This window comes from Lissotriton helveticus, chromosome 4_2 (assembly GCF_964261635.1).
Source record: "Lissotriton helveticus chromosome 4_2, aLisHel1.1, whole genome shotgun sequence".
NCBI classification, from domain to species: domain Eukaryota; kingdom Metazoa; phylum Chordata; class Amphibia; order Caudata; family Salamandridae; genus Lissotriton; species Lissotriton helveticus.
This window is the reverse complement of record NC_136064.1, coordinates 118,019,332-118,040,971: the sequence shown is the minus strand read 5'-3', so window position 1 is coordinate 118,040,971 and position 21,640 is coordinate 118,019,332. Positions and strand designations below refer to the sequence as shown.

General features: G+C 44.0%; 1 pseudogene; it reads right to left on the bottom strand.

Moving 5' to 3' along the window:
- Positions 1-21,640, bottom strand: part of LOC144751962 (nicotinamide N-methyltransferase-like) — a 77,577-nt pseudogene that overhangs the window by 42,034 nt on the left and 13,903 nt on the right.

The following is a 21,640-nucleotide window of genomic DNA, read 5'->3' as shown; positions in this document are numbered from 1 at the left end:
ACAGTGATTATCTGCTGTAAAATTTAACGTAATTGTTAGTGGGGCCTGATTGCTTTCCTTACGTTGATGTACTTTGTAGCCTGTCATTAGATTCTGTAGCTGAATGCTTAGTAGAATATAATCAACGGTAGTTTGATTGTTGTACGTTGGCGGGCAAAGGGCTCCTGTTGTGACCCTTAAGAGTAGAGAGTGAGCTGATAACAGCTGATAAGAGAGCATTAGGGCATTAAAGGCCTCTGTAGCCGAAGAATTATTATTTGGGCTGCCCTAGCCCCAATATTGTGTGTGTTAAAATCCCCAAGTATTATTAATTCCATGTGTGCGAATTGTAGAAGAAGAGTTTCTATATGGCGTATTAGCTGGACAGCTTGTCCTTAGCTCCCGGTCCGTGAGGATTATAATAAACATTAATTAAGAGTATTGTAAGTGGGCCCTTGTTTGTTGAAAAAACTTTCAGGGTGCCTGCCATGAACATGTTTGACGATGTTTTTATTTCTGTGAATTGTATTTTCCGAGAGTGCCTGATGTATATGGAAATACCTCCAGATGGTCTACCAAATATATTCTCCTTGATGGCTGGTTTACAGTATTCCGCGAATCCTCTTATTGATAATGGTTTGATGGCCCACGTTTCTTGAATGCAAATTATGTCCACTCCTTCTAGGAACGGCAGTGTCGCCGGGTTTTGTACTAGCTTTAAGATCCCTGCTACGTTCCAGGACATAATAGTTGCACTCTGAATACTAATCGTCAAATTTTTATTCTTGGCTGGAGGATCCGTTAGCGGGTGCTGTAAGAATTTCTTGCTTACGAAGGAACTGGAGTTAGGAATTGTGATTAAGGGCCCTTGCCCAGATTTGTGGTTACTTTAATTAAACCATCACTTGTTAGTTTTATATTTGTGCCGCTGTTGGTCCCGTGAAGAATGGACAGTGCTGGTGGCAATAGATGGGGTGACTCCAGCAATTGAGTCTTTTTTTGAATGTCCAGTTCCAGAGAGGCGTTTTGTTGCTTCGAATAACAATGTTTCAGGGGCATTGGATATTTTACCGCAGGCCTACTCGTGATCGTTTTGCCCCAGTCTTCCAGTTGTTTCTTATTTCTTTTTAATGCCCGAGCCATATCCAGGATGGAAAAAAGCAATCCTGTGATCTCGTTGCTCTCACCTGGTCCTGGGGTAAGGAAGGAGACACTTTCAATATCTGCTGTTTTTCTGGTTTCTAGACCTGAGATATTGGCGCAAAGTTTTAAGAGATTGCTGCGATTAAGGATGTCCCACTTGCCCTGAGAGACATATTCAGGGTGGAGCAATATTTTCAAGTCATCGTGTATGATGGAAGGCAGGTTATGTTGTGTCATGGCTTCCTGCGATTCTTGACAAGTTATATCATTTAAGGGTTTCTGTGCCAAGACATCGACCTTGCCCTCTGCTTGATTTATGTTAACAACCGTCAACTTGTCTTTCCTGTCGGGCTTAGCTGAGGTTGATGAAGCTTCCCTCACTCTGTAAGCTACAGTCTTGGTAGAGCCTTGAGGTCCCCTTCGGCCTGGTGATTGGTTGATTGCTTTTAGTGTGTCTCTGGTCGTGCCACATTAACCTTTATCCTCCGCATTTATTTGGGAAGCAGTGGGGGCGGTGATATTGGCATAGAATAGAAGATGAGATAATGAAGTTTATTAGGGCTCAAGTTCAGCTTTAACTCTACTCATTCCCTTAGACTCTATCCTGGCATGTGTACTGCATTCTGAGAACATTCCAGTTCTTTAGAAGGGATCTAAAACAAGACTTTGAACAGGAAAATTAAGTAGGACAATCTTATTAATCAGTAGAATCCTTATTCCTTACCATTTGCTCTGCTTCTGTATATCACTCAAGTCCATAGCATCAGGTTTGTTCTTCAGCCATTTCTCTAACTCTTCAATGGATTTATCATTCGGTGAGGCAAAAATGATCTCAGTGCAGTAGTCACAGATTGGTACAGTATAGTAGATGTAAGGCGGCAAAAATATTTGAATCAAAGTTTTTCCTTCAACAGCACCTGTTTAGAGAAATATATAAAAGTCAGAGAATTGGTTATATATGAGGGGTACAAATGCCTGAAGGGCAATAAACAGACATATGCATGGTCTAATCATTCTTTCTATATGCTAATTTATGCAGCCCCATGCCTTCTTCTGAATGAGTCTCTTTATAGAATATATTAGAAGCATTTGTGAAAACATCTGGTAGGATGTGGTGAGTGATTTCAGAACTGCTGCTGCATCAAGCTCAGATCTGTAGGGAACATGTTTTAATTCCTGAGCATTCCTTCCTTTTGAGGTTTGTAATTTGAGTACTCTTAATCTTAAACTCTTAATCTTAATCTGAGTAATGGCAACATCTCTAAATTATGGTACTTAGAAGCAGTAGACGTGTGGTACATAAGAGTTGTGTCATTTAGGACTTGCAAAATCATAGTCTTAGCCACCATTCTCTCAATTTATTAATCCTTAAAATGCCAGAATCTTGCAGAACGCTAGAGCCCAAAAATTTGACTCACCTCATCGTCATGTTTTCTGTATTATTATTGCTGCAGCAAAGTGCAATCCTTTGCCATATCTTACAGATGATTATAACACAAAATCCCAATTTAAATGTGAAGTAATGGCTTTTAAGGAAAATATGAAAGGTAAAGCAAATTCTTGACATACTGTCTAGGAACATTAATTTGCAGGGCCCAGAGATGTCTAAATGTTGAGAACCAAACCTGAAGAGGTGAATGCTCCAGTATTCTAAATATGAGAACCAACCCCTGAAGAGTTGGTCAAGTATTCAATGCCATATTTCTAAATCAAAGATTAAAGCAGGCCTTTTATCATTAATTTGCATTGTTTTGACTCTGGCTTAAAAGTGCATTCTGTATTTGTATCTGAGGTTGGTATAGCTACTTTGAGCTGTGGGAATGATGAGATTTAAATAACTACCTGACTCTTACATTGAACAAAATTAAATTATATCCCTTTAGGAACCTGACATCTATTGTCTTCTGTTTTATTCCTAATTAATGTTGTCTGCTTAATTCTTTAGATCTCACATGTTCAACTTAAAATACTGTTTATTTTAGATTTAAGATGCATACAACATTCAAGAAAAAACATAACAATGTATTCAAAAGCTCCTTAGTAGTTTGTATACAATAGCAGATTATAAAACTATTGCAATACAAATTGCAAAACAATGTCCTTTTGTAAAAACAAGTAGTTATACAAATCTTCCTAAAAATGTTTAATGAAACACAATCTCATGACAGTTTATTAAAGGAGGTAATTGAAATGCATATCTGGTACAGGAGTAGAGGGGGTTTGGAAAGAAAAAAGAATGTCAAAATGCATCGTAATATGGTCAAGAGGGGGACAAGTACCATCTTAGAATAAGGGGGAGAAGAAATGAGAGATAAAAGACGTCCTTCACAGTACATGGCAGTTGCTAATCATTTTAGCTTGTACTAGCAATAGAGAATGACACCATATTTTTCATTTGTAAAGTTAAATAGCTACATAAAGCCAGAAGTGCAGTGGAAATCCTCCAGGTATCATTTGGGGGTAAGCCAGGCAGCGTTGACAAATTTGGACATGCTTATAACTGCAGCTTCCCTTGTGTCGGACTTCAAAATCCTTGAAGCTTGTTCATAATGCCTGACACCTAGAAGATGGCACACCAGTAACATCCACGGTATGCTTGGACCCCTGTAAACAGCACGGAATAGTAGAAGTGGTATAAAGTTTTAGGAACCTATTTGCAAGTGGGGTACACTGCACTCAATCTGATACAGTTTTCTCAGCTTGCAATGAATCTGAGAACTGGGAGAGACCCATATCTACATTTTAGGTATAGCTCTCTTGGAATGGAGCGTTAGAAAGCATAAAGGGAAGCTTCATAAATTGGGAATTTTTGTGATCAATGAATTGGTCGATGAGTCTGCTGCCTTACACTCCTGAAACTCTCTGCCCCAAAGGTATTCCCTGCACCTATCCTTGATGAATTACTTTGGGATTTGAGCGGGTTCCTCCGAGATATGCAAAAGGGAATTGAGGCTCAATATGTACAACATTTCCTTTATATAGGCCAGCATGGTATTCTTAAGAGGTCCTTGGTACTGAAAAGCTCCCTAAGAAGGAGTCTATAAGGTCCCCATTCTTTAGCGGACAATCACCTTTGCCAAAACATCAAGGGTCTCTGCTGCACAGATAAGGAGTTCGGGTATGGTCCCAAATATTTAACAAGGGAAGGCAAGATGTGCTTTGTAGTAGGTTGGTAAACAGCCTAAGAAATCTATTTACAGCCAATGTAAGCTCCTTGGCAGCTGTGTGATCCCAAATTTCAACTCCATATAAGGCTGAGCCTTCTCTTTCACTGTGTACATTTCTATGGCTGGGGAAAGATTTTTAGATTTCATCGTTCTTGCCATCTTAAGCATTACCTCTGACTTCTGCTTTAATTATAACACACTCTTGTTTGATGGAGCACTCCAGCTTAAATTGCGGGTCTGGTACACCCCAAGATAAACTAAGTACTGGATTTTGTTGAGGGGTGAGTTTCAGGGCCGTTTCTGCCATTAGGCAGGACTAGGCGGCTGCCTAGGGCGGCAAAAAAAGTGTGTGTGAAGGTCAGGGTCCTTTGGAAGGCCCCAGCGCGCTTTGGTGGAGTCCTGTCCGAGGACGCAGCATGCACAGCACTGTGCCCCCGTCTTGAACACAGGGGAGGTTGCCTCGAGTCCCCGAGGAGCAGCAGAGGAGCTAGACGAGCGGGTGGGGGGCATCAACGAGCAGGGTCCATAGCTCTGCTCGGAAGGACTTTAGTTACAAGGTGCTGAGACATGCACGCCCGTGGCCCCAGCCTTTAGCAGGGCCTCCCCTCCTAGTGCCCGCCTCTAAGCACTTGGACAGCCTCAGGTCGCCAGCTGGGGGCAATGCACAAATATATCTATTAACATCAATGCCGCACTTCAGTTAAAGATGTTACTTGAAACTTTGAAGTGCCTAATCCAATATTTGTCATGTTGGTTTCTTTTTAAACATCAAATACTGACATAAAATACTTTCCCATTTTCTGAACTGGTAATGGAGGTTTGCAATTCCTGTGTTTATAACACACACTAAGTGGAGTTAAGCCAGCCCTTTCATGCCAATCGTTAGCAGGGCAGATAGCGGTTATTTCAGAGAGGGAAGGAGAGCGTTACTAGGAGCTCGATTCTTCCTTCAGTAACACCTGCCGCTCCCACCCGGCACGTGGATGCAGATGTGAGGCAGGCAGGCCCAGAAAGCCCTGGCCAGGTCCACAGAGCCTTTCATTAGCTCCGCATTTCATCCATTCCACAGAGCTGGATGGGGTGAATCTCCCATTAAGAAAGGATCTTTACCTTTGATTGCAGCCAGCCGGCACCCATGAAAGGCATCCTCATGGTCCGTTTCCCTCAGGGGCTTGAGTATATTGGCTTGGCAAGAAGGGATGTCTGTCCAAGCAAGAACTAGACATCCTCCGACGCCCACCGCCAGCTCGACGTTGTCATCCTCGCAGGCCTCTTCTAGTAAGTAGTAATGGTGCAACGCTGCAAAAGACGTATGTGCACGGTCCTGAGAAAGCACTAGAGACAGACTTCATTTCTTAGCGCCGCCTAGGGCATTCTGTGGTACACAATATGAAGTTTATTTCAACCAACATTTTTATTTTTAATGGCGTTGTCTTGAAAATGTGCTTCTGATCAGTGTTTTATTTTTGGATCAACAGCTCCCCCTTTTTAGCCCTTCTCCTGGTGCCAAAGGGAGAGGATGTGGGGTAAGGGCCAGAGATGCCAGCATAGGAGCTGGGTACCAGGTTCGAGCCTCCGTGTCGGCTGAACATCCTGTGATTCTGGGCAAATCACTTAACCTTCCCGTGCCTACCAAAAATGTATGTTTCCATGTGTAACATAAGTGGCACTCATGTAAAGCGCTCACAAACCTTTGGGTCGAGATTGCCTAAATATAACTGCAAAACGTAAACGTGCATTGGGTACAAATCTGGCCTCGCTTTAGAGCCTTCCACGTGACTCCGAAGGTGTTCAGAAAATTACAGTAGGGCTCACTCCCACCCTGGCACAGGCAGCTCAAAGCTGTAATCCTCACCGGCGCTATTTTGGAGTGGGGGCCAGCTGAAGTGGACAGATCTACAAAATGCACCTGCCCGATCCCGAGGAAGCAGACGCGCCTAATCTGATGGCGCTCCTCAGCTAGGACTTTTGGATGAAACAATATGGAGTTAACGTCAGTTGAATAAAGTTTATATTTGATGCCTCTTCATTTGTGTTTTTCAAGTGTTTCTGAGCATTTGGTACAGATTTAGGTCAACTTCGCCCCCTGCTTTCACTGCCCTCTCGAAGCCATGTAGTGTTTCTTAGCCCTGGGGCTCCACTTGGTAAACTAGTGTCTTGTTTTCAAATTGCAGCTATTTTGTACACAAATCCCTGACCCCAGCAGAGCGCAAGAACAGCAGGATGTCCCCAGGGAGGCAAATCCTGGGACTTTTCCCAGACTTGTCACAATACTGTTCTGTGCTTTTGCTATAACTTTAAAAGCAAAATAATCTTGACACGGGAGGGGGCGGCATAATTCAATTCTCGCCTAGGGTGGCAAAACACCTAGAAACGGCCCTGGTGAGTTTTAAAATCAAAATTATCACCCCATGATGACCTCTATGGGTTTAGCACCATACATTTTATGTTTTGCTATTTTTAGCTCTAGGCCTCAATCTGCACAAAACAAAAGAAATAGTTTTTAATGCCCTGCAGTCTTGCAGAGGTTTTAGATGAAGGAGTGTATCATCTGCAAATAATAAAGTAGGAATTTTGATGAAGACTACTTTTGAAGAGTCATTCTTGGGTAAATCAAGGAACTCTACCAAGTCATTAATGAACAGAGAGAAGAGTGTTGCTGCCAAAATGTAGAGCTGGTGGACTCCCCTCGCTATCCCAAAGTAATTAGTTTGTTCCCTGTTCTTTCTATACCTCATGCTTACATGGTTAAACTCATGCAATCTCATGAGAATATCTCAAATATTCTCTGGAACATCCATGTTGGCTAGGACCTCCCACAACTTATTGCAGGAGACCAGGTCAAATGCTCACTTTAAGTCTACGAACCAAAGTAGAGATGTCCTTTTTCAAATACTACTGTTCTCCAGTAAATAGCACTAAATCTCAACATCTGATCCAGTGTGCTAGTTTTAGGTCTATGTCAGCTTGGAAGTCCAAAAGGCAAGGGCCCAGTGACTGGCAAGGGCCCAGTCTGTGAATTTCTTCAAGAGTTGCCAGCAAAAAAATCTTCTGCAGCCCGTCTATTAAACTGATATGTCTGTAATGTCCTGGATCATCCTTCCAGCCCTTCTTGAACATCAGGATGATCTCAACTCTCCACAATGACCCAGATGTCAGGCTTGGCTAGGTACAGTTGGTAAGCAATTTGGGCAAGTGACCTTCCAAGGGATAGCACTGTTTATGAGTCTCGAGTGCGTCTAGGCACCTAGGATGATTGATTAGGGGCTGGCCAGCTAACCCACTACATCCCACTCCCACACATGAATGCAGCTTCTCAAAATGATCTATCCGTCTATGTGGTTAGATGTTGAAGGCCACTGTGGAGGTTGTCTGACAATACCCCAAAAGGTCCTAGCGTCTCTCATTTCAGCTCATGATCCAATTCTGAACAGACCCCATTCTCCCAGCTAAGCCTGGCATGGGCTACCATTTCCTTAAATATTATTGGATCTGAGCGAATGACATTCTGATCTTTTGTTTTGAAAAAACCTCAGGAGAGTGGGTTTTGCTAGTAGACACTGGTCCCTTATACCATGGGTGTGTAGCTGATATTTTAGATGAGTTTTAAGTTCTCTTCACAGCAAATCTCTCAGGCTTTCAAGCAAGTTCCTCCTGAGTTGCTACATTAGAAGTGCATACTGCAACTTACTTGGTATATGCCTGTTTCAGTACTGCCTGAGAGGTTATGATTTAACTTCTAAGATAACTATCCTGCCACAACTAGTTTGAGAGCATTTTCTATTCCAGTCTTGTGTGTTTCACATTATCAAACAATCAATTTAGTTATGACCCATTAAAAGAAATGAGTGTTTTTTAGGTGATCAGACATAGCCTAAGTAAAATGTGCTTTGGCATAGTCTCAATCTAAAATCCCTTAATATTCTCCTCTGAGTAGCCACAGTATCATCCTGCATGATATAGCATAAGGAAGGGTGTAAGGCGTCTAAGAAAGTTCTAGTTTGGAGGGGGAAAAACTAAAGATAAAGAAAGAGTGGAGAAGTGTGGCTCAATGGTTAGATCGGCAGACCCTGATGCAGAGGTCCAGCCCGGGACCAGGGTTCAATTCCCCGCCTCGGCGGGTCATGGGCTCAAACAAATTCCACGGACCTGATAATTCTCGCCTCGGTGCCTATTCCAATCATGGAGTCCCACTCTGCAACTCTGGGCAATAGCTTGCTTAATCTCCACAAAGGCCCCGACAATGCTAATGATGCCTGGCCTCCACCTTGGGGGTGCCCAGGAGTGGACACCTCACAGGGAGAGCCAGGATGGGTTCCACAGCGGTATTCGTACAAGCGCCTTAAGACCCTTGCGGGTGAGTAGTGCGCTATACAAGTATCAATTTACATTTTTTTTAGAAAACACTTGTTGAGAATCAGATGTATGGAACAATGGATAAGCCTGACACCAAACTCAACCTGACATCAGGGAGAGAGAAGAGCCAGAATAAGATCCAGGGGAAGATATCCATATGGTATCGAGTTGCAAGAAGCCAAGAATCAGGAAAAAATAAAGAACATGTAGTGGATGAAGGCTACAAAAATGGGGCCAAATGCATTACAACACATCTTCCTCTCACAAGTGCCTCCCTCATCTATAATCCAAGCAGAAACTGGTGTCATAGGAGAGACATACACATTATCTTAGAATGTGAACATCTAATAATGTCCAAAGAAGCAAGGATAAAGGCCAAGTTTTATATCCTTTCATGATTTGCCAGAACCCTAAACTTCACTACTTCCCCTTCTGGCTAATGTCTACACATGATCACAGAACACCCCTCCCGGTGACAGTGATCACAGAATCATCAATGCAGCCCAGGCCATAAGGGCGCTCAGCATGCAATGTATTCCTTTAATGGTGCATAACCTCCCATAAGCCCTGGGCATGATTGGAACAATATTGTAATGACAGTACTTCTGAATAACTAGGAGATGAGCTCCAGTTTGTTTTTTAATGTACATTTACAAGAAAATATAAAGATACAGTTGAGACAGGAGACGGAGTCCCAATGTTGATAGACATCACCAATAACTACTGCATCCGACCTCAACATTCCATATCCTTATTTTAACATTTGTGTTCTAAACACAGCTGTTAACACATTCCACATATGAATCATATACCTTCAGGGTCCTTACACAGATTAATCTGAAATTATTGTCTGGAAGTAGGAGTCCCAAAGCAGTTACCTTCCCAACTGAATTGTCCATAACTGATTAATAATCAATGGTTTGCAACTGGAATTGAAATTGTAAATAATTAATATATATCTTAGTGAATCACAAATAGGTTGGGCATTCCCCCTTCATTTCCCCTCTCACTACTGCCCCCTACTCCGATTGGAGTTCACTAACATCTTGACCCAATACAAACAGGCCATCTTGGCGGCAAAAACAACCTATTTCTCCTCAAAAGTCCTCGCCGCAGAGAACCAATCGAGGGAAATTTTCTCGATTGTGCACAACCTGGCATTCTCCGACAGAACCACCTTGAAGCCCACCCCCTCTCTGGAACTATGTCACTCCCTTAACAACTTCTTTATCCAAAAAATCGCTATCATCAAAGCCAACATTCCTCCTCCTTCTTCTATTTTTGTGGACCCCCAGTGCCCCTCCCCCAAGGGACAACTTGGTGCCCTCCCTCTTTTGACCAAGGAATCCCTGACTTCAATTATCCCTTTAGTTAAATCTGGTTCCCCCCTAGACCCTTGTCCTTCCCACATTCTCCGCCACATTTTTTCCTCTTGCCCTGACCCCCCCCTTCATCTTCTCAACAGCTCTCTCTCTCAGGGCATTGTACCCCCCCCCATTGAAAACAGCAATCATTGTCCCTATCCTTAAGAAACCGGGCGCGGATCCCTCGGTCCCCGCCAACTATCGCCCCATCTCCCTTTTGCCATTCTTGGCAAAAGTACTCGAGCGCCATGTCACCTGCACTTTGAGCTCTTTTGTGGAGATGCATGGGGTCTTAGCTCCCCGTCAGGCCGGTTTCCGCCCCGCACACTCTACGTCCTTGACAACCTCGGGGAGGGAATGGATACTAACCAGACCCAGGCCCTGGTCCTCCTCGACCTCTCAGCCGCCTTTGACACGGTTGATCACACCATCTTACTTTCCCGTGTCAGGGCGGCGGGGATCGGGGGTACCGCCCTGGTATGGTTATCCTCCTTCCTGAGGGACCGCACCCAGGTGGTTCGCCTGGGTGATTTTACTGCGGACTTCCGGAAAGTTCAGTGCGGGGTCCCCCAAGGTTCCTCCCTTTCACCCCTTCTGTTTAATCTTTACATCGCCCCTCTTATTTTTTCATTACAACAGATGGAGGTCTCCGTGTATAATTACGCGGATGACCTCCAACTTGTCTTTAATCTGTCTTCTTCCCCTGCTTCTGTCTCTAACTTTCAATCTACTATGAGTCACATCCGAGACTGGATGAACCACAACCATCTGAAACTCAACCCAGACAAGACTGAGCTGGTGTTGACGGGTGGTTCATCCAGTCCCTGGTTCTCTCTGTTTTGGCCCCATTCCCTAGGTCTCCCACCTGTTCCCTCCACCTCAGTAAAAACACTAGGCATTAAACTCAATCCCCAGCACACCCTTCACTCCCAGGTTAGTTCTGTGGTGTCCTCTTCCTTTCTGTCACTGCGCACTATACGCAAGGTGTCCCGTTTCTTTTCCTTTGACGCTTTGAAACTGATTACCTTGGCAATGGTCATCTCCCGCCTGGATTAAGGCAACGCCCTATATGCTAGTATACCTGCATATAGTCTAAGGCGGTTGCAGCAGGTCCAGAACCAGGCGGCACGTCTGGTGTTTAAATTGCCAAAGTTTCACCATGTCACCCCCTTCCTCAAATCTCTGCATTGGCTCCCAGTCCGTGAGCGTGTCCAGTTCAAGCTCGCTTCCCTCACCTTCCAAGCTCGACTGGGCACGGCTCCGGTCTTTATCTCATCTGAGATTATACCCTATGTTCCTACCAGGGAACTACGTTCATCTACCAAATCCCTTCTTACAGTCCCGCGGTTTCGGAGGAAGAAATGGGGAGGATCGAAATTTGCGACCCTTGCTCCACTTCTTTGGAACTCCCTGCCTCCAGAACTTAGAGCCTCGACTCTTTATCCGCAATTCAGGAAACAGCTTAAAGCTCATTTGTTCACCAAAGTCTTTAATTAGTCCTTCTGTAGTTCCAATTCCTTTAGCTTAGTATTTACTGTTCCTACCCTGTTATTTTGCCAGTTATAGCGCCATGAAGCCGCTGGTGACCGTGCGCTTAATAAATAATTTTAAACTCAAACGTGTGATTCAGAGTCTCTAAGGTCCTTTCACCGAGTAAAAAGAGTAATCTGACTGATCAAAGAGCGTTTGTAGATTGTAAGAAGCCCTTTTTCAAAAATACACAATTTGATTTTATGAATTGCAAGATTTGCAATACATCTGGCTCTTCATTCTTTCTTCTGTTTGAATTCACATGGTTCATAATTGTACAGTTGAAGATATTACCTGTTCGGCAACAGTGCATGCATGCTATTTGTCACTGTACTGGCCTTTATTCTGCCACAGAAAGTATGTGTTTCATTATTGGGTCCTGAACATTGCCATACTCTTGAACCTTCCCATTGTCAATGAGTGCGTTCATGAGTCAATGCAAATAAAGATATGCACTCTCCACCAGAGTAAAATTAGAGGGCCCTTGATTAGCTGCAGGTTACATTTTTATAAAATGTATATTTCCTCCTTAATTTTATATCTGTGCCATGCACACAGACCATTCACACCAGAAATAAAAATATAACTGTTTTTATATATTCCGTTTTTTTCACAGCAGACATTTCTTTTGTGTTATTGTTTCTTTTTTAATTCTGAGTTCATCCTCAAATTCAAAGAGTTCATTGAGGGCAAAATGACTTGTGGTGTCTGCGACAATTATACCAACTGCACTGAACAACCAATCTGAGGAGACACTGGCTACAGGACAGGCAAGGTATTTTATATCTATTCTGTTGAGTTCTGGACACTGTTCCTGTACCCCATAGCAATATGTGAATGCCTCTTGATGAAAATAACCTTCTGTTTGGTTCTCTATTGCGATATACTGTTTCTCAGTTACCTGTGCCTTTTCACAATATATGAGTCATTGCATAAGTTGGAAGAGAGAGTAATGCTCTAGGTGTTGTAGATTTAATAGCAGATATATCTTGGAATGTGTTTTTGGAGTTACGTTCCTGATGATCCAATCTTTGTAAGTAGAAACATGGTGTTGATATGAAAATTAAAGTGGGTACCCACATTTTGTATCAGTGATCCGGCATTGTGGAACAGATGTCCTCTTTTTAGAACACTATCATGTCCGTCCCCCCCTTGCTAGTTCACTGCCCAGCTCAATTCTACCTTTTCATTTTGCCTACTCACTTTACTGCTTTCTATTGCCTTGTTTTCTCCTGTTGGTTGCCCCATCTTGCAGAAATCTTTTCCAGCCTTATTCTCCCACCTGCTTCCTGCCTCACAAATCCCACCCAGCTCCTTTCAGGGACTGTCTTTCCTCTCAGGACCTACTTAATGAAGGCCACAAAGCAGTTGCCAAGTGGGGGCATGCAGTGGGCATTCTGCTGGCTAGCATGCCAAAGGCAAGCACTTCTGTGCACAACTGCGCCTGGACTGCACCCAGTGCAAGGACCCCTGGCTTTTCTTGTTACTCACAGATACACTGCTGCTGAGCTCCGAGCCCTTGACTACAGACTCCACAACAACAACTGCTGCCACACTTCTCCACAATCATCTGTAGGACTTTTTTACCTGTTAACCATAGCAAAGAACACTTTAATATGGTGAGAGAGTTCTCCAGTCCCTCAACTACTAAAAACATCAGCGACAACCTGTCGAACGTCTTCAATGTCAAGATCTCCTCCATCTATAAAAACTTTAAACCCCCAACCCAGATCCACTGACACCCTCAGCCTACTCACTACCAAAGATGAAAACCCTGATACGATCTACCTGCTCTCCACCTAAGACCAGCTCACCACGCAGATCACTAGAGAAATCATCAACTTCTTCCACTCAACTGCACACATGGACCACTGTCCCAAACTTAGTCTCAACCTCGGTATGCAGACGATCAGCAGTGATATCACTGCCATTTTCAATTCATCCATAACCAGGCCCTCCTTTCATGAAGTAAAGAAACATGCAGAAGTTGAAACTCCATCTCACGTATTCTTCCACCAACCACAGCAAACTCAAGAACTTGTCCCATCTCACTGCTCTCCTTTCTTGTCAAAGTCCTTAACCCTTTCCATTTGTCGGACGGCCCCCAACCGTCCGACGTCACAGTGGGCGTGTGCGTCGGAGGGCCTGGGGAATTCGGCTGCACCTCGGGGAATTCCACGTAAGTTCAAGGGGTTAAAAAGGCCATTAATCACCATCTCTCAAAACACATGGAGATCAACAATCTTCTGTACCACTCTTAATCCATATTCTGCACTAACCACAGCACTGAAACCACCCTGATCATCCACAATCATTCTGCAGCATTCAGCACTGTATCCCAACACACACTCATCAAGATGCTTCATTATATTGGAGTCCAACAAGACACCCTCAAATGGATTGACTCATCCTCAAAGGTAGAGCCAAGAGAATCTGCCTACCTCTTTTCACATCAGAACCCAAAAGCTTCATAGGGGGCGTTTCTCAATGCTTATCCATCAGCCCTACTCTGTTCAAAATCTACATGACCCCCTTGACCAACATGTTCAGAATCCACAGAATGAACATAATATCCTATGCAGATGACACCAAGTTCATACTCTCACTCAAAGTACCACTCCACCAAGAGGGCCAACGTCTACAGGTGCATAACAGGCATCACGGGCTGGTGAAAACAACTGCCTAAAACTCAACACAGACAAAATAGAAGTCCTGATCTTTGGGAATAACAGCTGCCCATGGAATAACTCCTCATGGCTTTCTGAACTTGTACCAGCACCCTCTTCGACAGAATATGCAAGCAGCCTTGGCATCATCCTAGCCAGTGAGCTAACCATGAAAAAAAAGATCAACAAAGTGTCTTCCTCTTGCTTTCTCACTCTTCACATGCACCGTAAGATCTTCAAATGACTCTCCATCAACACCAAATTTGGTTCTGCTATCGGAATTTGGGTAATTTTGCGTTCCATGGAGAACGTGGAATTGCCAAAAATCATGCGATCCGCAGCTTCGCAAAGGCCACAAATCATACTGAACTCAGTGGCCAAACTCTACCTCAACCTCCCCAAGCAGACGCACACCACACACACCTCAGAAAGGTCCACTGGTTCCACATTTAGAAAATATGTCAATGCAAGATGCTGATTCACACCTACAAGGCCCTTCACAATCAAGGATAAGCATGCATCAACCTTAGCCTGAACTTCCACCATCCCTCCAGGCACCTTTGCCTCACTTCCCTCTCCCTTGCACACACCACTTCTCCTTCTCTCAACAAAATCCTGTAATGACCTCCCCCTTAACGTACGGACCTCATTCTCTATTCTAGAATTTGAGAAAGCACTCAATACCTGGCTACTCAACCCCGCCCCTAGCAGCTTTGAATGTATATTGTCATTGATAGACCTGTACTTCTCAAAATGTATTGCAGCATGTAGGAGGAAGAGGTCCAACAGGTTGGGACCTCCGCATGAGGACTTTATTGGTACTCTATTAGCATGCTGAATCAACCTCAGTTGCTTCTGTGCTCAAATGGCTAATCCTGCAACAATTGATCAGTAACTACTTGTTCTGGTTATGAGAATGTCCTGCATAATTAGGTTGATCCAATACGATAAACATAGGACTCTGAAGTACCCTCGATCAGACTTGAATTTGACAATATTGCTTCCATTGTCAGTATGAACAAATCTAGTGCTGAGACATCTGGTTTGACATCACTTGTATTCTTTTGGAACACATTCTTCAAAGATTTCGGCAGCTGTATATTCCATTTCCATACGAAACATAGCAATTGTTTGAGTGATGAGACCTTTGGCCGGGTTTTGCTTAACTCCCTTGAAGGAAACCCAGTCTGCAGTGATGCATATCTAGTCTGTAACTTGATAAATGGTCTACATGTCTTTCATGGGACTGGGCTGATGTACTGAATAGCACTCCCCTTGAATGCCAACCGATTGCATCACTTGATGCTGCATGCTTGCACAGCAATACTTAAAAATAAATCTAGCTTACAACCTTACATTTTAATCAAAGGGTCACCACAAGTTTAATCAACCCTTCTCTGATTAAGAAAGCTAAGGGAGGAGGCTATGAGCTAACATTTGGCAGGTACTCCTTGCTGAACATAGACTGGATAATGGGTTATTGGGTCTGTTGTTGTTTTTTTAATAGGATACAACTACCAGTAGGCTGCTTGAACATTTTGGGCTGCATTAATCCCTCTTCTCCTTGTACTAGGCTGAGATTGCTGTGTGTGATGACTATACACTAAAAGCAATAGTCACATGACTGCATCATAAGCAGAAAACAACTTCTTCCTCATCACTGGCTCTTTCTATCCATTTTACTTCTTTCTCAGCAGCATCTCTATTTTTGAGGTGCTCTACCATATGATTGCATGTTGCTTTTTCATATGGACAAGCCCTGGGTACCATAATGTCCACCTTGCTTCACACAAATCAATGGTTGGTAGCAAATTATGAAATCTGCACTCTGGCTTTCATGCAGCCTAAGTGTAAAGACGTCTGGGAGGAGAATTTTCTTACAAAGGCAAAGCCTAAAGAACTGGTTGTGATGGTGCTAAGCGTGCTTGCCCTTCCTTTAAAAGAAGCTATGGTTGTGCTAGGGATTGATTCATTGTTATTGCTGTCCTTCTACTGATTGCCCTGTGCTTCAGATTGACCAGCCCACGGCTTTCCAGCTTTTGTCACACACAGGCTGTAGGAGATGCACAGGAGATGCCGGAGAAGAGGGATGTCCATTCACCATCAGCTGCATGTCATTTGCCTCTACTGCTGTCGCCATCACCCCAGTTATGGCGCCATAGTCTCCAGGGGTGGGGATTTGACCTAGTTACTTTCAGACTTGGGGAGGTAGCGGTAGTGTAGTGTAGTTCCTATTATCCCAATAGGCTCTGCGCATTGGAATAATATCTTCAATAGTATAGACGTAGGACAGAGGTTAACTAGGTCTTCTACTGACGATATTAGACTTAAAGTTTAGTGTTTGCCAGCTAGCTCAGAGTTCACTAGAAACATTCTCGAATAGACAAGGAGGAGTTTAACCTCCCTGGATAGACAAGAAGGGATTTAGTTTCTGACAACCATAGAACATGACAACTTTGCTCTCCCCTAATCAAGATTGTATCTCTAGAGTCGTGTGAAAACAAAAGACAACTTATTTTACTCAGTCAGTTCAGTGCATTCTTAGTTTCACCAGATTGTAGAGAAAAGGAAGAGATGGGCGTGTTCAATAAAAAGATGTTATTTATTGATCAGTCTCTTTTCCATTACAAGAGAAATGAATCGCTATTATTGCAATACTTATTGTTAAGTAAAGTGCATACAGTAATAACAGAATTATAAAATAATACTGTAAAAGCATTGATATGGTTTCTTAGCCATATGATACTTAAAATGGATAAAATAGATACATACATATATACATTGACTAATCGTACTCAACTGGTGCTTCTAACTACGCCTACCCCAATGTACCTGACCTAAGCCTAATACGTGGGCGGGAGTAGATAAGTAGCAGTTTAAGTTAAGTTTGCTTTGCCAAGGGTCTGCTTCAAGAATTCTCTGCAAGGGGTTATTCAGTTTGAGGAAAATTGAATTTTGCCTTGTCATGTGTGCCTACGTGTTCCCCATCCTATGTTATATGTGCATGATCGATATGCATGTATTCCCCTATGATCGATTAAAGACGCAATTACAGTTGTGTCCCACTCTAGTATGCCAGTTTCCAGCTCTCGTGAAAGCAACGAGTATTAGGCCTATGTTGCCAACGTTTTACATTGTGCACGTTAATTCATCGCATTATCCCCGTTTCTAGGCCTCAAAGGGCCCGGACACCAGATTCAAGCTCCAGTCTCCTGAACCCACTCCGAGGAGCGATGCAGCCCCCACCTGCATCCCTGACCCTTCACTTACTTCCTGCCGCGCAGCGCGGTGCCCGGCCTGGCTCTGCCTGCCTGTCTGCCAAGAATATGTTATGCCTCTAGTTATCAGTTCAGCTCTCCGTCTTCACATTCCTAAGCTAACGAACAGCATAAACATCTTCAGTTATAGTCTAGTCTTTCTGTCTCCATGCAAGAGAATTGTATTAATATTCATGGAAGATTCATAGCACACGCAATACATGTAAAATATATGCATGCACCAGCCTTAGTGTCAAGTGGCCTTTGCCCTGATAACTTTTAGATTCTATCAACATGTACTCCAAACACCAGATACCAGATATGCTATAGGTACATGTCGTCCTGACACCGTAGACTTTCGTATCCTCTTCTAGTGCAGAAGTCTTAGCCCCCAGTTCTCCCCGGTAACACGTCATTGCCAGTTTGCGCGCACCACTAGGTTAAAGGTCCCAGCTGCTAAGGTAGCCCCCTCCATGTTTCCACCCACTTTATGACACTTCTGTGACGTTCTCATCACATGTCTACGTGCACGCCCTGTGCACGCCTTCTTTTCACGCCCATGTGTTCTTATCTTACGCTTGTCACTAGTTACGCCTACTGTATGTAATGTAATTGTGATGTTTTACTATATATACCTTGTACTGTTGATGAAACGTTGCAGCTGCCTCTCTATTTTATTTCAGGCTGTCCCGATCCTGTCCCTTCCCTTTTGCCTGAATAAAGCCCGTTCGACTCAGATTCCTCGGATCCTGCCTCTTATTTATTGAGCTATCTGTTATTATTAATGTATTCAAAAATAGTACCGGTAATTAATTATTTATTTACCACAAGTTTAGTACCTGGGATTTGGAAGGCTGGAGGGCTGGTATCTCTATCTCAGGGCTTGATATCCCAGCTGCCTGCAAGGGCGGCTGGAAGCGCCGGAGCTGGATTTCTCGGCAGGAGAAAAGGCAGCGTCTCTCTCTCAGCGCATCAGAAAGGAGGGGCAGCGTCTGTGGGCTTCGCTGTCAGCTGGGCTCCTCGGCAAGTCTCGCTGCTCCAATCTTGTCACCACCTCGTGTGTTTGCTTAAGGCAATGTCGGTATTATTTATACCTGAAAGGTGCCGAGATTGACGTAAGGATGGACATAAATACGTCAATAAGGATGTCATACGAACTGGTCGTTCGCACATTCTTTACTGAAGTTCTCGGCTAAATCAAAACAATAGCTGCGGGGATTTCCCAGGTCGTGGTAGGTTTGATTTGTTTTGAGAACACCGTATGCCTATTAGGGGGCTGGAGAAATAGTGCTTGCCTAATGAGATGGCATGCGCTATGACCTAATCAGATAACGGGCTTCTGTGCCGTTGTATGGCTAATCAGATAACGGGTTTTTGTGCAGTTGAATGGCTGCTAGTTAATTATTAACCAGACAAGGGTCAGAAATAGGGGGATCGATACAGTACCCATAGTAAATACATCACAGTAGTAAAAGCTTGGGTGCCGCATGTAGAAGCTGCAGGAACAAAAGCCATGGGGCAAGTGAGTAGGAGTACATTGAAAGTACAGAGCCTGGGGTGCATTAGTCACAATGGTCTCAAACTAGAGGGTAGAAGTGACCAACCTAGTGGCAGGTGTGGTTTGCACAGGGGTTGGAATGCCACCAGCAAGGATCATATACACCCCCTTATCAGGACTTGATCTTATGCTGCAATATCACACGCAGCTCTGTAACCCCCTGATTTTTGTACTTAATATCACACTGTTGTACTTTTAGAGCAGAATGTTTTCATTCTGTGACCTGTGCTTGTTCTATCTGTAGACACTGCCTACTTTTTCTCTGTGTGGTGCTGTGCTCCTGCCCTCCCACTACAAATATAACCAAATATACCCAAAACCAGCCATAGCATGAGGTCGTGGAAGGCTGGAAAGTCAGATAACCACACAATCAGCACCTCAGTTTTATTGCTCTTGATTCAACATGTAAGCACATCTTTTTATCGATACAGGTCATAATCAATCCGGCCAAAAAACGGCAAGGCACAGTAGATTTTGTTGAACCAACTGCTTCCAAAATGCCTGAATATGATCTTTATCATTTTTGCTATAGTAGAAATTGCCATATATTTTTTCATATGGGCTTTCTTGCAATGAAATGGTAGTATCACAGCAATTCCCCGCAGGTAACAGTTACAAACTAAAAAGATAAAGGCAGGAAGGGCAGACAAAAGACAGACCAACAGGTTCAACAGGCTCAGCAGGAGGCATCTTTATCTAACTTTGAAGCAAAAATCAAAGGAAGCTCACTTTCTAATAAGCATTACTTTCTCCCCGGTAATAAATTATCTTCAGCTCACCCTCTTTCCTGTTCTATCACACTCAAAGTAAATCCACCACCTCTGTCTACTTGGCATTAAGGACAAAGCCTGGTCCTGGTTCCAGTCATTCTTAGAGGATAGGTCCTTCCGCGTGTTTGACGGCGAGTCTGTCTCCACTAGCAGGCCCCTGAAATGTGGAGTCCCCCAGGGTTCCTCTCTAAGCCCCGCACTCTTCAACCTGTACATGAGACCACTGGCGGATGTCGTCCGTCCTTTTGGGATTAAGATCATCTCCTACGCGGACGACACACAGCTAGTGGTCTCCCTGACGCAGGTTGCCAACCCTTCAACACAGGGCGGGCTTAGAGAGTGCCTGGAGGAAGTGAAAACCTGGATGTCCCGTTCATCTTTAAAATTGAATGGAGACAAAACCGAGCTGATGCTCCTCGGGCCCCCAGACCTCAGTCTCCCCACCTCCATGTGGCCACCTACCTCTAAAAACAGCATCAAGAGCCTCGGAGTCTGGCTTGACAGATCTCTGTCCTTTAGTACGCAGGCCACAAAACTCTCAGCAACTTGCTTCAGCATCATGAGGATGCTGATGAGAATCCTCCCTCTCCTTCCTATGGAGGCCAGACAAACAGCTGTCCAAGGTCTAATCCAGTCGCGCCTCGATTTTAACAATGTACTTTATCTCGGGGCCCCGGAATACACTCTGAACAGGCTTCAGACGGCCCAGAACTGCGCAGCCCGCATCCTACTCAACATTCCTCGCAGACAGTCAGCCAGGGCCGGACTGATAACCCTTCACTGGCTTCCAGTGCGCCAGAGAGTTATGTTCAAGGCCATGTGCATAGCTCATCAGTCCTTCTGGAACACTGGCCCCAGTATCACTCAAGATCTAATAACCCACTACACACCCAACAGAAGTCTACGCTCGAGTCAGACCTTCCTGGCAATAGTTCCCAGGATAAAGAGATCCAGAACCGGAGGCAGATCTTTCTCACATAACGCCGCGAGGGCCTGGAACGCCCTACCGCTGCATCTTAGAGCCAACCCTAACCTTCTAGCCTTCCGCAAACAGCTGAAAACCTTTTTATTTCACCCAATCTAACCTACCCCCCCTTCTCCCCACGGGTGCCTCAGTCTGGTCTTACGGTATTCTTAGCGCTTGGACGCCTCCGGGCAGCAATTCGCGCTTTACAAATGCACATCCAATCCAATCCAATCCAACTAAATCTGCTACAACTTGAACATTGAACTCTCATCAGATTGAGCCTCATTTGCCTCCAATGCCACAGATCAATCAACATATAATACAATTCTGCCAGCTTTGCTGAATTAACCAGCTCAGACAAAAAAGTGAAAGTATGAGTTCACCAAGATTTGGGCTGACAAGGTTGACATATGCTCCTGGTTTAACCTTTTACCCCGCTTGAGCCACAAGAACCATGCGCTCCATGGCCACAATCCCAAATTGATGAATTAGATCTGCTCTCAAAAGTTGCAGCAAGCATTACTCTGAATGCCTCAGATAAAATATCAAGAGAAAAGCTTGATCAAAACACCCTAAACACGTATATCAGGGAAAAAACAAGAGCAACAGAGCACTCATCTACTGAGGCTATTCTGCTACGAATAAACTCCACTCTTCTGGTGGCCAGAAGTCCTTTCACCTGGCAGTCCCTCAAGTTAGGACTCCAGGTTGATTTAGTACAAACTCTTGCAAACTTAGTAATTATTAAGGAATGAAAAATAATACACCTGGAACCCAAACTCAGTAGATACCATCTAGCAGACAAGATTTGCATCCTTCTAGAGTTATTCTCTGTCTCGGTAGACAGCCTGAAACGTAGCCTTCTCTTGAAAGTAGGGCCTAA